Source organism: Pholcus phalangioides, unplaced genomic scaffold, assembly GCF_987345545.1.
Source record: "Pholcus phalangioides strain wild (caught in Gottingen) unplaced genomic scaffold, Ppha-v1.0 ptg000001l_1, whole genome shotgun sequence".
Classification (NCBI taxonomy): domain Eukaryota; kingdom Metazoa; phylum Arthropoda; class Arachnida; order Araneae; family Pholcidae; genus Pholcus; species Pholcus phalangioides.
Genome location: NW_028301594.1, coordinates 20,534,836 through 20,550,412, shown reverse-complemented (window position 1 = coordinate 20,550,412; position 15,577 = coordinate 20,534,836). Strand labels below are relative to the sequence as shown.

The following is a 15,577-nucleotide window of genomic DNA, read 5'->3' as shown; positions in this document are numbered from 1 at the left end:
ATATAATTAATAAAAAAAACTGTAGAGATTCAATTTTCCCACGGTACTTTAATGTCAGTACAATAAGAAAATGAGCAACCCATTCATTCTTGCTTAGTGACTGATGATGCATTATTATAATCCTTCATCAAAAACATCATCTTCATCGCATTAAAGTATCGTGCTCTCGTCAGTCGTGCCAAGTACATCAGCTCTATTAAAATGCAGGGAATAGTATTCCGCATCGTCGTCATCTCCGTCAACTTAATACTATTTAAATACGTATGTGAATAATAATAATAATAATATAGACATATTCTTCACCATACATCCGAAGGCGTTCCGCCTATCATTCAAAAGTGTACTCGGGCATTTTGCCATCGCATAGTTGGCTGGATGTCTGTACTAAAACACTGTACTAAGGTAGTAAGAAGAAGGGGTATCTTTTTAGTTTTGAGACTCGTTTTTTGCCCCCTTTTTCCGTAAACTTACTAGTACTCATAACACGTTCTTGTAGTTAAGATGACAGCCAATCTCCTCGCCCGATAAGGGGATTCTTAGCCATCATAAATATTTTTTCACGTAACAATGCATTCATTATTCGCTGAGAAAGATAAATTGGTCTATCTAATATAAACAACAGTGAAAGAAGAGGTTAAAAAAAAAAATGAATGAAAAAAAGAAAACATAAGCGATGCCAAATTTTGCAGTTTTGCTCATTTACATGTACGTGCTGGGAAGCACGGATGGCTGTAGGTTTGTTAGGACTGACTAGAAAATGCAAGAGGGGTGAACGGGTGAAGAAAAGAAGGTCGTCGCAAAGTTCCTAACGATATCTTGGCAGTTGTGGCGTTAACATGGGACATTGGGTGGAACAGAGATGAAAGTGCTTGTCGTTCATAAAGGACACGATGATGAAAATGAATTAAGAGAGATGCAAACGATTAAGGAAGCATGAAATCAAGCCACAAAATGTCCGCACGCATACACATACACACAAGCTAGCGAGCGCTCCCTTTACTTTACAAGATACATTTCATTTACCGAGTGTTTAGGTAAACGCACTAAAGCAAGCATAATTGTGTGTGTGTATCTCTCTCATCAAAAGCAATTCGTATTTTCAAAAAATTAAAAACAAAATTCTTGCATGTATTTTCATTGAAAAAAATCAAATCCTGTTCATTTGGTAATAATACTATAATTGCGCCAAGATAATTCGTGAATTTACTTCTGAATATTATTTCACTATAATGACTTTCTAAACAACGGTTAGTAAACGGACAAAAAGGTCTCTTAAAAAAAGTGTAAAACCTTAATTTAATTCATAATTTACACAGAGTAGGTCTATCACACAGATTTATACTATAGTAGTGAATATTTCAGTTATGAAGCAAAAAGAGGTCATACCGAAAGTTCATAACTATATTTTAACAGTTCTGGCCTGGCGTTAACATGTGGTACCGGAATAGATAGAACTTCTTGTATCAGAAAACATTACTATTGAAAAATATGGTGAATACATATGGGGGAAAAATGGCAAAACCACTTATATCAATGAAGAAATACGTGTTTCAGAGTGGGGAAAAAATTTCCCAGAAAAAAAGAAAAAAATAATTTCAGAAACCTGAAAAAGAGAGCAAAAAGACCAATTTTCCGAAACGTAGGAGCACGCTTGACATGACATCAAAAAGTAGGATGGATAGTAACCTTCTTGCTGGTGCTGCCGTCTGCCTCTCATATTTAGGAGTGAAGATGGAAATGCTTAAATTTTCATTGTCATGTAAGTATTATATTGTAGGTCTGCATGCTCTCTGCGGAGAGGCTCTTTTGGAAACAGATAGTGTAAAGAATAAATTCAAGCATTCGGGACACACTTTCACCAATTACGTCAAGGATGAGAATTGCTCCCATGAAGAAGTTGTTTCGAGATGAAAATTTTGAAAAACAAATTGAGTAAATTACTACGATTGAAAAAAAAAATTGGTCTAAATAATTTTTTGATAAAAAAATCATCCCTTTATTAACTCTTCACCTACTGACTGCACTTTAAAGTACCAGGTTAAATAATTTGTTACGTACTAACTAATTGTAAGAAAAACAGAATCTGTTTTTTTTAATCTTTGATTACAACTAAAATGAAAAAAAAATTAATCAAATAATTCACATAATGTGATTGCTTATAATTATCATTATATTTATACATATATTTATTATATATTTCTTCTTATTCTACTTTTCATAATCAGGTAGAAAAGGGTTAAACAATTAATCCGATAGAAGTAAGAACAAATTGCAGCCTGGCAGTCCAGTGGTTAGGGAGCTAGCCTCTGACTGTGCAGATCTGGATTCGAATCCCGGTTTGGGCACAAACGTGCATGTCTACTAACACTAACAATGTACCTGTACAGACCTTACCGATCTTTTGGGAATACGTGAGGATCACATTAAAAATAAATAAATGAAACCATAAATTCTTATTTGCTCTTTCTCCGTTGTACTTATTGTTCAACAATTCAGTCGAGAAAATCTATAAAAAATAATTTCTTTGAAACAAAGTTAAAATTGTACATTCAAAATTTAAATTAATTCAATTTGTTTATCAATTTTAAATTTCTTTTGAAACTGAAATGAAAAGAAGCTCTCAGATATTAGAATCAATAGCGGCACAGATATCAGTTTTATTTTTTGGCATCAATCCAGAAATTAGATTTAATAGAAACACCGGACCTTGATCAAAAGATCAATGAGTCCCATATTACGACAAACAATTTATAAAGTTGTTTCGAAACATGCGTTCGTTAGAACGGATGTCCGCAATCGAACACGTGACCACCACTGCCACCACCACCACCAGTACAGTCTTATACCGTGACAAAAGTCCAGTAGCAAAATGAAATTAGTAAGTGACCCATGGACGGACTACTCCTCCCCTGCCTTGAATTAACCAAACTCAGGAAATTATTTCGAGACGGCAGCGGAGTGGATGGGCAGTAGCCAAACGGAAACATGGGTGTAGGTCCGAGCGTGCGTGCCTGCGAGCAGGTTATCGTAATAGCATTAGAGAACAATTGTACACATGCACCGAGAGAAGAGGAAATTGCTTCTGGTAGTGGGAGGGGTGGCAGTGGCGGGCCCTCATTTGCATGCAGAGCGACAGAACGGATAGTGAATTAGATCAATCTACATCCGATTAGAATAAGCTTCATATCAGAAGTTTATGTATAATGCAGTCTAATTGTGAAATAGTCCAAACTATGTTTAATGAACAAAGGCATTTTCGACTACTGGAAACATACATAGCTTACTGTACTGACCGGTACCAGCCGAGACAGAACCAGAAGGGGGAAAATATTGATAATAGTTATCTATACACACTGCCAGAGATAAACTTATATTAACTACTATGTAAATGAGATAATATATTATAGGCGAAGCATATCTTCAATAACAATATATAACAATGATGGCTTATAAACTTGAATGAATTCTGATATTTTCTTGCTATCTTGGAAGAAAAAGAACCGTATTTTAGTCACGCAATAAATACAATATGGTAATTTGGGAAAATTACTCGTACGCGAGGATCTCGTTATTATTGAAAAAAAAAGAAGTTTCATTGTTCTACAAAATTTCATTGTCCTTTCATGTCGTGATGTGACATTGCAACGTTAAAAACGTGTCTGTATAAATTTGAAATATTCATTATAAATTATTGAGATGATTTTTTTTATCAATTTTAATTTATTCGAAATTTGTGAAGTTTTGCCGGGTGATGGCTAACTTGAGGAACGTGAGTGTGTCCAAAGAAATTTGAAGATTATTTGGAAAATAAAGATTTTCAAACATTGTTTTGTCACATTGACATATCCTATGCAATGAATACACTCATCCATGTAAAGTTTAGCTCCACTTAATCTGCACAATTTACATAAAATTTGAGAATTTGAGAGAGAGAGCTCACATTGAATTATAAAGTTTATTTGAAACCATTTAAATTATGGCTGTATCGATTCTCGAGCGGACGGCTTATCAATGCAAGCAAAGCGTTTTAACCTGAGGAGCTGCCTTTTTTTATATAATTTCATTTTTTTTAAATTTAAGATTCTGTTCAAAAAATAAAGACAAGTTCCTTTTACCCGAAAAAGCTAAAACATTTTTAAACATCATTTAGCTTTAACAGTTTCAAAAACCTCATAACCCTGTTGTTCCGCTGTATCAAAACTAAATTTGGAGAAAGCGTGCTGGGAAAATGATAAATGCTTCTTTAAAAATTTAGGTTAAAGAAATTTAAATTTTAGTTAATAATTTCACACAGTTGCGTGCACTGTTCGTAAGTTAAATTAAAATCTAATCCACAGATTTACATGGAATTTATCAAACTGATCTAAATTATTATAAAAAGTAAAACGATGAGAAAAATATTTCTGATACAGTCAGTCTGCCTTAATCGGGTAACGGAGAAATTAACAATGGTAACCGAACATAGGAACTTGCACTATAACTGTAAATACATGTTAACCAATATGAATTTTATTTTTTATCAGATAATACATTAAAAAATTAACGTTACAAATCAAAATTTATAAGAAACCTAGATTTAAGGGCTTCCTATTGCCGAATCTGGTTCCTGTACATTTGATTATTATTATTTTTTGCTTTTGTTCTCTATTTCGATCATAGGTGGCGCAAACTTTTTTCGATGGGAGTGAAAATCTGCACAACGACATGGCTTCATATACAGTTTTATTCAAATAAAATAAAAACAAATTCTCTCATTTCATTTTTGATGCTTGATTTATTCCAGAAGCTTTATTAATGTTGATCATTCATCAGCTCCCAACACACGAACCGAACCTCACTAACGATGTGAGACAGCAATTTCATTGTTACCGGACAATCGAATACCCCGATTAGTAGGATATTGTGTGATGGAACCGTCGATATCCGTTTTTGCGGTATGTCTTTCATGTTTTTCATTAATAAAATTTTCAATTGAACTTTTCCTGAATTTTTTGAAAATTTGATTTCAAATTCAACTTCGAAGATGATGTAAAAAACTATTTTGTTTTGTTTGTCTCATTTTAATTGCACATACCAGTACCAGATTGCAGAAACTCTTGCTATCTCGCGAAACAGATTTAAGGTTATCCTGCGCACAGTACGCCCACATATAACTATGAAATAATGTCTCAAAATTGAAATAAGAATAAAAACAAGTTTTGCTAAAAAAATCTCTCAATTACTATAACAAAAAAGGGATAATCAACTGAATCATATATATGTTAGACTTATAATAAGTCGATTGATAATAAGTATGGTTATTTCCAGCTCAATTACATTATTGTTCATCAGCATTTTCTGACCTGCTAAAAATTATGAGACCCTTCAGCAGTTGAATAGAAATGTTTTGAAAACAAGAAGAACATGAACAAAAAATTTCACATGAGACCAAAAAAATAAATTTTTTGTGTCTTATATCCCGTTTTGACATCCATAGACATTAAATATTTAAATTATATATATATATTTTGGAAAATTGTTCCTAAGTTGAAAGTGAGTTGTTGCCTGACGTTATAATGGTCTTTGCTAAAATAAATAAAAATAAAATAGAATAAAACCACATCGCTCACCCGAGCGGAAGCCGTCTCGGTGAGTGGTCTTGTATGAGAGGAGAAAAACATTTAAACAAAAAATATGAAAAAAAAGAGTGGTTTTCTCTAGTGGATCTCATTGTCCAAAAAAGTACAAATCGCTATTCACTCAATTATGACATCAAAACGTCATACGAGACTAAAGAAGGAAAAAATAAAATGAAAAAAGTCAGAAAAGAATGAAATGCTAGGGAATAGAAAACGTATTATGGTGATGATGATGCAGTGATGACTATTTCAGCGAGCAAAAACCCATTAAACCATTATTGTTATTCTGTCTGCGAGTTTCCATTTTATATATATATATATATATATATATATTCTTTTACCACATATCGTCTCGATTGACCCCCACGTGGCCCAACCCCTAAAAAAATCATCTCTTGTCCTCTCAGACCAGTTTCTAAAGGGTTATACATACGTACATATCTATGTAATTTTTTTTTTTTTTTGTATCTTCTTTGCTGTCGTCATCTGAAAATACATCATTCGGACAATAACTCATACCTAGAAAAATGGTCATTAGACCATGCAACGAATGCCATTTTATTTCATGATTTTTGTACGTGAGTGTGTGACCTTCATGAATGACGCGACAACTGCCTTTAGTCACGGTACGAATAGTCGAAACTAGATGGAGGATGGGAAATCCCTTTTGGAAAATTAATCATAATAAGATGGTAAAATTTATTCTGAGAACTGAGATCATACACTACCATAACATGGGGCTACTTTGCACCTACAGGGGCTACTTTGTATCAACCCAGAAAAAAAGATTCAATGTTGCCTAGCGGCTATTTTGATGAAAATTTCCAAAGAGTTTTGAGTTTGCCCGACAGGAGATTTCATAGGTCAAATCATGCATTTCAATGCATGTTTGTGGCGCATTCGATATTTTGGACATCGTTTGCTAAACGTATCTGTGCTGCCTGATTTTCTCTAGAATACTATTAAGAAAAAGCTGCACTTTCCTGTCAAAAAACGACTTAATTAGAAAGTAAATGCTGTTTATTCGTATCTAGAAACTAATTATTGTTTAAATAATACCTATGAAGTCGTATAAAACAACCCAAAGTAGTTTTTCACTTGGTTTCATGCTAAATTCAGCTCGCGCGATTGATACAAATAGCCAAATTTGTATCTCGTGTTTCATAATAAAATAATACCGAATTTCACTCATATTAGTTGCTTTTTTCACGTTAAATGAGATCAGTTACATTTTTATGAATTTGAATACAGGACCAAACAAACCCAATTCCTTCCAATTACCCGTAATATTATATCATACAATAAATTTTAAGTAGGTCAGCAGCGCTTCAAAACATTATCTTGCTTAGAAATAATCGTTACACATATTTTGTGGTGCAATGTAACCCATAGAAGAGAGTTACTTTGTGTGCAACAATTTTAAAAAAATTCATAAAAAATTAAAAAAAAAGTCTGTTGGCTTTATGTGGCAACAAAACTGTTCTCACACTATATTAGAATATATCAACATGATTTTCAAAAATCACTTTATATATTTGATATGCATAGCAGGATTTTTTCCTAATGAACTCTTAAAAACGATAAAAAGTAGCCCATTGTTACGGTACTTCTTATTCTTCACGATGAGTCATTTCATAATGTCATGTACAGGGTGTCGTGTAAGTCCTAATTCTCCCTTTATCTCATCAACCGTTCGTCGTAGAGGTATGATTCTAATTTAAGAATTGCTCAACGCATGTTCAAGAATCACTCTTTGCCAGTTTCGAGACTGAAAATACAGTGTCATATTATAAGAAATACAACGGTCCCCTAGCGCTAGAGGCTACACCAACAACAAAAAAAATTCCATGTTCTGAAGTGCATTATTCACTGAGATATTTGATTTCAAAACTCAGAGGAAAAAAGAGGGAAGAACTGCATCAACAAACGGACAACGCTACTTTCCCCCATTTATGCTGTCCTTCCCAACTTTTCTCCGTTTTTTGAATTCAAATATCTGAGCGAATATTGCACTTAAAAACATCGAATTCATTTTGTTGGCTTCAAGAGAGGCAGGGCAACAACTTTATAATTGGAATTGGCAGTTAGAGGACTTGGGGGGGGGGGAAGAAACTATATAAAAATTTAGATTTTTTATTTTATGACACACTGTGTTTTCACTCTCGAAACTGGTACAGAGTGATTGCTGAACACATTTTGAGTGTTTTTTAGGGGCTAGAACCTTATTTCTACGACGAACGATTGATAAGATAAAAGCCGAATTAGGACTTACAGGACACCCTGTATAATAAAATCCATAGTGTATGCAATTTAAAATATATATATAAGTAAATATAAAAAAATAGATGAACACATCATAGACCCATGGGGTATTCCTTTAGACGTACGTGCACGTGCATGCATTAATAAAATCGAACATCTACCGTTAATACAGAAAATGTCAACGACAATTTCCAAAAAACGAAACATGTTTTCCCAATGAAAACATCATCCCCTATTACTTTTTCATAATGTTTTCGTACCAAAATTCTCTTCACACGAGCAATCAGCAGAATAAAGATTGTAATTTATATTCCTAGCACTTTGACAACCAAAATATCAAATTTGAAAAGAGCAAAATAGAAGAAAGCAAAAAATAAAAATAAATTTCTTTCCCGTAACGAGATCCCGTTTTATAATTGTTTGGAAATTTCTCCGGGAAGAGAAACTCTTCTCACATTGACATATCCTATATATTACTAACCCCCTCCCCAACCCCGTAATATATTCCGTCTTTTGACTTCATTTAATTTTTCTTTCTTATATATATATATATATATTTTAAAAAAATATGTAATAATTTTCACCTTTACTCCAATTTTATCGCGAGCGAAACACAATCGAAGGATTCTCTCTCTCTCTCTCTCATTTTGTTAAAAAAAATTTTTTTTTGAATTTCATATAAATTTAAAATAAAAATACTAATTTTTTTTTCCACATTTTTGTGAGGGGAAAAAAGAGGCTCTGCGTGTAATCATCTGGGGGATTAAAAAGGGATTTTTCGTTAAAGGCTGCTGCAAGAAATCACAATGAAACGATGTAACATATTTATTCAAGTCAGTCTATTCAACTTTTACACGCTTCTTGATGAAAAGAAGACCTAGATGAATTACCGACGAATTTTCCTTCCAAAAATTTCATTTTTTTTTTTAAACAGTCCACATCTTTGACGTTGCACTTATTATAATTTTCTTTTTCTTGTCGAATGTTATTTACATTTTCGCGTGATTTTTTTAAAACTTCCAATTTCTTTTCCCGGTGTCACTAAGGAGTATTAAAATTCACAAAAAATACATTTTTTTAAGAAAAACTCTCACTGATCAATTATTTATCTTGTTATCTTTCATAAGAACGTGATACTTTCTCCGACCGTTATTCCAAAAAAAAAAGCGTGGATAAAATATATATCTATACATTATTCGCGGAAAATGTCTCGATTTTCGCTGAATAATAATAATAATTGTTATCATTATTATGGATGTCTTTTCCTTTGCGCTCTCTCTCATCTATGAACGTGTTCTAGGATTTAAAAAAAAGAAAGAGATCAGACGGACAGAGAGAGAGAGAGAGAGGGAATCAGAATATTTTATATCGACTTGGGCTTCAAATGAGAGAAACAGTTAAAATATGCATATTTTCCACGTCATTTATTATCATCGTGGACTGCAGTCATTTCTATAGGAAGAGAAAATTTTTCCTCCATATATTTTAATATTCATAATTTTACTGCAAACTTATAAACCTACCTATTATTTTTCATCGTACGAAATGAATTCTAATGTTCCAATTTTTCGAAAGCTAAATAATTTTTTTTCTTCTTCAAGATCTTCATTAAACATGGAAAAACATGTTTAATGAGATGTTGATTTCTGAGAATTGCATTCATTTCAGTGGAACTCTAATTTCCCACAAAGAATAGGCCTACTTTGCACCACTCATTGAACGGCTGTTTTCAAATTAGTTAGAAATATTACGAACATGTTATAGAAATATTACGTTCAGAGCACAGGAAATAACGATCCCTCTATTACATTCCGGGGTATTATACCTTTTAACATGGTGAATGCCTTTGTAGAAATATCATTCAAAATATTAACCATTGATTTATTTTTACGTAACAGGTTTCAAAATGTTAAATCGTGTTTTTATTTTCAATTGTTATGAAAGAGGATATTTTTCCCCCTTTAAGCTATAATCTTTTTTTTTTAATTTAGAAATTGTAAGAAATTATAGAACAGAACTTTTTAATGTGCGTATTACGGATTATGATGTACGGTTAGTTCCACAGGTTCCTTTGTGAAATTCTTCTGGCCAAGAAACTGTGAATATGGTCAGTTGAAAGAAACTGACCATGAACTGAAGAAAGTTATCTCCCCCCCCCCCACCCCCGCACACGCCTTCCCCATAGGAAAGCCTTGTAAAAGCAGCACTACACAAACATAGATTGTAGCCGCTATTGCTGCCCGATTAGTACATTGCGCGAACTGAGTACGGAAATTTTGGTTAACGAAGGAGCTTTCTTACCTCTTACATAGTCTAGTAGATTGATAGCGATAACTTATTGGAAAAACATGTCTGGTTCAACCCTTAGATTCAACGTATGCAAAAAGAAAAAAAATTGATAACACAAACGGAAGTCCTGATAAATTTTTATGAATTCTTTCCCATATTATGATGTTTCATTCCGTACTTAGTGAAAGTGATAATAATACCAAAATGACAACATTATCTGTGATTTTAATAAGCGGCGTCTACTGTACAGTCAAATGTATGTCTACAAAATTTTAAATAAATCAATCGCTAATATTTTCAGTGATACTTCTGGAAAAGCATGTAGTTTTACTGTGTTGAAATGTATGAGACACCCCTTAAAGCATGGGCGCACACTGCACAACCTTTTCAGTCCGCGGGCCAGATATGCGATATTCTTGCCGCATACAGGCCAGAAACTTGTATATAAAGAGTAACCATATGACTCGTATGTTGCGGAATATTCCCGTAATTCTGACCGTCCCACTTTTTTTAGAAAAAATGTCCCGTTCTTTTCCCTTATTTTCAACAAGGCTTAGTTGAATTTTTAAAATCAAGAATTGAGATTATATATATTTTCCATTCCATTACTTATAAATTACATCATGGTGATTATAACTCTATCATAATTAATTATAGTAAAACTATTCATCCCCCATATTAGTCAAACATATGCGTTTTTTTGGTAAAATACATCTTATGTTGATTTGAAGTACCCATCATTCGCCACAATTGGAAATTTTTCATCAATTTTAGCGATAGTTGGCACTTCTACTCTCCTTTGGCAATTTTTTCGGTTGAAATTGGCAACTTTTACTTGCATTTGAAATTAGATTGATTATCATCACAACTTTACTTGCTTTTGACAATTTTTTTCAAAAGTAACTGGCAACTTTATTTGATTTTAAGGAGATTTTTTTGGCTTTATGGCAACTTCTCTCGTCTTTGACAATTTTCTTCTTTGTAATTGCCAACTTAACTCCACAACTAATTTGACGATATCCCGTATTTTTATGAAAGAAACATGATTAGCCTGGGTATTCATAATGTTGTGTGTATTGATAATTTTCTACCACAACAACTTTCGAGGGCCGGGTGGAAACCCTTGACGGCAGGGGTGTAGCCAGAAATTTCGTTCGTCGGGACCAAACTGATAGAACAATAGATTTGGCCATCTTTTTCCCCTTTTTTTCGGTCATTTTCTCACATTTTGGGGGGGGGGGGGAAACAGCTCCCATAGTCCCCCCCCCCACCCCGTTACGCCCTTGCTTGGCGGGACAGTGGCCAGTGGACCGGAGGTTATGCACCTTTGCCTTAAAGTTTCAGTCACCTTTTTCTTGCTCCCATGAAGACATTTTGTTTTCTTCTCAGGATTCAAACAACCACGTGATGGTTAATCCACGAACCTTTTCATTCTTATTATTTATTGGTTAGACTCTATTATTTCTCTGGTCTTGAGCACAGGAGTCGAACTTTAAAGTCATACTAAACACTTGACCCAAAGACTTACGACGCGACGTGCACTTAACCCGGTACGGGTTGGCGGTTGCGGTTTTAATAGCTCATTTTTCACGGCGGATTAGTGAAGGTAGGCTATCTTCTCACTCTCTGTCTTTATATTTATTTTCATACATATATATTTTTTCCTATGAGATAGAAAGGAAAAAGGAAAAAAGGTACGCGTATGACTCTTTAGGAAAAGTGTCTAACTTGGAAAGCACTAAAAATGTCACAGGTCCTAAATCACGGTTCCTATCTTGTAGCTTGTGGAGCCTGCTATCAGTGACAGCTGCAAGGGCAGAAGTTGCGGAAGATTACGGTACCGTTAGCAGATAATTAAAGGGACTTTCGATGGTCGTATATTCCCGAGGCCATTCACTGAATCTCTATAAAAAAGTCGTTTACGTGCCCGTAAACCTCTTCTCTCTCAGATCTTCCTCTACTCTTCATATACATACATACATACATCTCTTCTTTTTTTTATCAAGTTTCTCAGGTGTTCGTGTGGTTTATTTTTATTACGTATTTTAAACGTATTTTATCATTTCCCACGATCAGTTTTAACAATTTTTTTTCCCACTGGGTAGAGTTATATTGCGTAATAAGGATACTATGAAATCAGTGTGAGGATGTGAGAACTCAAGATTTCAATTACGTTCTTCAACAAAATTTGCACGTTGTAAATCAAAAGCTTGCGCAACTTATGACAAGTATTAAAAAATTTTAAGAATTAAAAATTCAGAGAAAGAGAGAAATTTAAATCGCGTATTTTAAAAGAATGAATAAACATTTTATCTCGTTCTTATGAATCGAAAAGAAAAGAATATAAAATAAAAAATTTGAATCTGCTTTTTTCAAATAAACCTTGAAAACTAACTTATTTTACATTTTTGTTGTGAATTTTTTTTGTTGAAGGAACTCTTGTCGTTCTTATAGCGTGCGTAACTTATAAATGCAATTTTCTTTGTTGCATTATTGAACTCGGCCGTCGATATTTTGTTCTAATATTTATTTTTTCATTCCATAAGCATTTTTTTTTTTTTTTTACTGTAACAGAAAACTGACTACAGTAAAAATTTTGAAATATTTATAACTTTTGAGCTATTGTACATGAGGACTAGACAAATCCCAGCCATCAGGTCATCACGGTGAATAAAAAAATTGCAATTGGCGCCTAGAATTTTCTTTGGGTAGTTTCAAAATTACAGGCTGAGAGCAGCACAAAATGTTTGAAATTTGTAGCAGCATATCTGCCAACATGAAAGAGGATCACTATGCCCTGAAAAATGAAAAAAAAAACAACATTATTTTGGACGTTTTTCTTCGAGTAAAAAAAATTTTGGCGCCTGAAAATTTTTTCTCGTGCATAGATTTTTGTGCGATTTCTCTAGCCTTGTTATGTATAAAGTTCTTATAATTGACTTTAATACTTAGACCAGACATTGTGCACTAAAAACTATTAAATATATTCATGCACTTTTGATACTGTGCATTTTTTAAGATAGTTGTCTGTGCTGTTTCTACATTGCGCTAATTATTTTCTAAATTATTTCAATATTCATGAAACAATTCGCGAATTTCCACAAAAATTCAATATGTGATTTTTAAACAGCTATAATTTGAGAACGTATAGACAAGTTCTTAATTCATAGTACGCAGCTAGTATTATCTGAAAAAATTCATTAAAATATATTTTATACTTTTTGAACAATAAAGTTACGTAAAACATGAATTTCCATAAAAAGCGCGTGCAAATTGTTCATTGCCATTGAAACTGTAAATAACCTTGTTTCTACTTCTCTCATGTACAAGAACAAAACAGCTTTTGATTTTGTGAATAAAATTATTTCAAATATATAATTCAAAAATTATTTTCACATTTTCTAAGAAATTTTATCATTTGAAGGTGTCAGTCGCCATAAATGTAGTTTGAAATGTACCTTAAAAACGCACTGATTTTATATACAGTGGATCCTACTTGTAAAATTTTTCAAAAAAACTCACGTAAAAACATTAGAAGCGGGAAAATGCTTTAAACGGGAAATCTCGATGGACATTAGTAGCCGTTGGGACCACGAAAATAAATCGCACTAAACAGGAAAACATTAAGTGGGAACGTTATAAGTGGTATACACTATGTAACACAAAATTATTAAGAAATATTATTCTATAAGCACTGAAGAACTGAATACAATCAAAATGAAATTAATCTTCAAACTCTAAATTATTTCAATAAAATCAAAGTCCAAAATCCGGGGGGAAAAATTATTTTGATAAAAAAAAATGAATATTTTTCTTCCGAAAAATGCAATACGCCAAGTTTTTTCTGCCATTTTCAAAACCAACGGCACAGGCAGGATGTACGCGTTCGATATCGTACAAATCCGCCAAAACTGTAAGTTCGATAACCTCAAAAACCGTAGAGGACGAAAATGGGTTAAAGGGACGAACTACAAACCTATCTATCCAGAAAAGAACGCCGAATATACCCTTCATAAAATTTATAAAAAAATTTTTTGTTTCACACCCAACATAACCAACCCCTTCAGAAGTCGATCCCAGCAACATCACACACACACATACGCAACCCCATCTTACCAACCCCGTTTCGAGACCTCATCCTGCAAACCCACATAGCAGCAACAGCAAGGGCAAGAGGTTCATGAACTCACCACTCAAACATCTGTTTGATGCTTTTGTGGAAAAATATACATACATTTTTTTTTACTTTAACTTTAACCCTTAAAAAACCGTTGAACACAACCTATTGCTTTATATGAACCAACCCCTTCTTCTTCTTCCTTTACTACAATATTACTGCCTATTTTGGCTTTTTATAACGAGGGAAACGAGGATTTTATATGTATATTTGAATTACGCTTTTTAAAATATTAGCAAAAAAAAAAAGAACTCGATACCCGGCGTTTACAGGAAGTTGAATGACTTCACGTGCCATCCATACATAGATCACGTGAATAGTTCGTATCCGATGGCTTACTTGGAATTCAACGTAAAAGAAAATCAACAATTTAATTTTAAATAGATTAAATTAAAATACTATATGGACATTTAAGGGGAAAATCCTCTTTCAAATATATATGTTGCGGTGAGTGCGATAAATCCTTTATTATGCATAATAACCGGTTATTATGCATATTTAGCAATCGCCTTGGTAAGTTTAATAAATTTATTACTGGCGAATACGCATAATACCCACGCGTCGTTGGTAAATTTGATAAACACTTGAATTTATCGCTTTTATCTGTGATTATGCACAATAGTCGAGTGTAATTGAATTTGATAAATATGAGAAAAATTCCAAATGAGTCTAGTATATGTGATGAATATAGTCGGACTCCGATATAATTATAACATATTCTATGATCGTACCCCCCATATAATGATACAATATATGTAAAAGTGCGATTTATCATACTTTCCAATAACGCGACGCTTGGGTATTATGCATAATCTAAAGTAAATTGATTAATTTAGGGAAACTTCTGAAATTTGCAAACGATGCTGGGGTACTATGAATAATCTACGGTTTATTGTGTGTAATAATACTATAGTATATATGTATATATATATTTTTTCACTTTAATTTTCCCGATATTTTCGATGAAAAAAAAGTGTATATAAGTGTCATTTTATCCGTGTAAAAATCGAATTAAAGGATGGAATAATGTATTTATTCTTAAAGGATGGTATGGATAATTATACAAAAAAGATATTGGTATGAACATTAGATAACAAAATAAAATCAAATAATGAGAGATGGAAATAAAAAGAATTATAAAACTGGGGAGGAAAATTATGTGTAGAATCAGCAGATCATATAGACATATTGAATTGCATATGCATTTGTGAGTAAATATATGTATTTTATA

At 33.0% G+C, this 15,577-nt stretch overlaps 1 long non-coding RNA gene across 2 annotated transcripts in view; it reads right to left on the bottom strand.

The window, feature by feature from the left end:
- Positions 1–15,577, bottom strand: part of LOC149090040 (uncharacterized) — a 181,383-nt gene that overhangs the window by 18,424 nt on the left and 147,382 nt on the right. The window lies entirely within an intron of this gene.